The following is a 1276-nucleotide window of genomic DNA, read 5'->3' as shown; positions in this document are numbered from 1 at the left end:
AACAACAACAACAACAACATCATTAAGTGCAAAGACCAAATGAGCTGTGGGAAAATATCAAGAATATAATCCATGAAGAATACTAAAAGTCATTAAAAGGCAGAGGAGGAAGAAAAGACCCTAATGGATGGTAGATGAGACCCTGAATATTGCACTAGAGCGCTGAGAAGTCAAAGCAAAGGAAAGAGATAAAGAAATTAAGGAGCTGAACAGAAGATTTCAAAGGGCAGCTCAGGAAGACCAAGCAAAGATTACAATGAAATGTGCAAAGAACTGGAGTCAGAAAATCAAGGGCTGAACTCGCTCAGTATCTCTTAAGGAATTGAAAAACAAATTTAAGGCATGAATTGCAATACTTAAGGATGATTTGGACAGAATATTAAATTATTCAAAAAGCATTACAAGAAGATTGATGGAATATACAGAGTCACTGTACCAAAAGGAATTGCCTGAAGCACAAGAATTTCATGAAACAACGTATGAGGAAGAGCCTGTGGCGATGAAGGAAGAAGTTCAAACTGCTCTGAAAGAACTGGCTAAAAACAAGTCCTCAAGAATTGACAGCATACCAATTGACATTTTTCAATCAACAGATGCTGTCCTGGATGCACTCACCAAGTTGTTCCAAGAAATCTGCAGGACAATCACCTGGCCAACTGACTGGAAGAGATTTTTATTTCTTCCCATTCCAAAGAAAGGTGACCCAACAGAGTGTGGAAATTATCTAACAATGTCATCAATATCACATGAAAGCAAGATTCTGATAAAAAATATCCAAAATGACGACAGAGAACTGCCAGATCTGCAGGGTGGGTTTAGAAGAGGTCATGGTACTATTGATATTATAGCTAATAAAAGAAGGATATTGACTAAAAGCAGAGAGTACCAGAGGACTCTATCTGTGTTTCATTGACTATGTAAAGATGTTTGACTGTGTGGATTGCAACAAAATGTGGTTGACTCTGAGAAGAATGGGAATCCCAGAATACTTGCTTGTGCTTATCTGAAACCTATACTTAGACCAGGAGGCAGTTGTGAGACAGGACAAGGAGACATTACATGATCCAAAATTGGGAAGGGTATGGACTGAGGCTCAATGTCAAGAAGACAAAGATTCTCATCACTGGACCAATTGGAAGCGTCAGGATGGATGGCGAAGTGATTGAGATTGTTCACAGCTTCAGTTTGCTAGGCTCCACAGTCAACACTCTTGGCACCAGCAGTCAGGAAATCAAAAAGCATATCGTGATGGGAAAGTCTGCTGTTAGGGACCTCT

This window comes from Elephantulus edwardii, unplaced genomic scaffold, assembly GCF_000299155.1.
Source record: "Elephantulus edwardii isolate Elephantulus edwardi_28Jun2011 unplaced genomic scaffold, EleEdw1.0 scaffold00002, whole genome shotgun sequence".
NCBI lineage: Eukaryota > Metazoa > Chordata > Mammalia > Macroscelidea > Macroscelididae > Elephantulus > Elephantulus edwardii.
The sequence above is the reverse complement of the archived record's forward strand: the minus strand, read 5'-3'. Positions refer to the sequence as shown.